We start from the raw sequence: 1,128 nt of genomic DNA, 5'->3' as shown, positions 1-1,128 counted from the left end.
AAGAATTTCATAAGTTCATTGTTTTTAATTGCTGAGTAGTACTCCATTGTGTAAATGTACCACATTTTGTGTATCCATTCCTCTGTTGAGGGACATCTGGGTTCTTTCCAGATTCTGGCTATTATAAATAAGGCTGTTATGAACATAGTGGAGCATGTGTCCTTGTTACAAGTTGGAATACCATCTGGGTATGCCCAGGAGAGGAATTGCTGGATTTTCCAGTAGTACTATGTTCAATTTTCTGAGGAACCACCAGACTGATTTCCAGAGTGGTTGTACAAGCTTGCAACCCCACCAGCAATGGAGGAGTGTTCCTCTTTCTCCACATCCTCACCAGCATCTGCTGTCACCTGAATTTTTGATCTTAGCCATTCTGATTGGTATGAGGTAGAATCTCAGGGTTGTTTTGATTTGCATTTCCCTGATGATTAAGGATGTTGAACATTTTTTCAGGTGCTTCTCAGCCATTCAGTATTCCACAGTTGAGAATTCTTTATCTCTGTACCCCATTTTTAATAGGGTTATTTGATTTTCTGAAGTCCATCTTCTTGAGATCTTTATATATATTGGATATTAGTCCCCTATCTGATTTAGGATTGGTAAAGATGCTTTCCCAATCTGTTGGTGGCCTTTTTGTCTTATTGATAGTGTCTTTTGCCTTACAGAAGCTTTGCAATTTTATGAGGTCCCATTTGTTGATTCTTGATCTTTCAGCACAGCCATTGCTGTTCTCTTCAGGAATTTCCCCCTGTGTCCATATCTTTGAGGCTTTCCCCCACTTTCTCCTCTATAAGTTTCAGTGTCTCTGGTTTTATGTGGAGTTCCACTTAGACTTGACCTTAGTACAAGGAGATAATAAGAATGCATTCTTCTACATAATAACCGCCAGTACTGCCAGTAGTACCATTTGTTGAAAATGCTGTCTTTTTTCCACTGGATGGTTTTAGCTCCCTTGTCAAAGATCAAGTGACCATAGGCGTGTGGGTTCATTTCTAGGTCTTCAGTTCTATTCCATTGATCTATCTGTCTGTCACTGTACCGGTACCATGCAGTTTTTATCACAATTGCTCTGTAGTACAGCTTAAGGTCAGGCATGGTGATTCCACCAGAGGTTCTTTTATCATTGAG

This window comes from Mus pahari, chromosome 6 (genome assembly GCF_900095145.1).
Source record: "Mus pahari chromosome 6, PAHARI_EIJ_v1.1, whole genome shotgun sequence".
NCBI classification, from domain to species: Eukaryota; Metazoa; Chordata; class Mammalia; order Rodentia; family Muridae; genus Mus; species Mus pahari.
Note: the sequence above shows the minus strand (reverse complement) of the source record.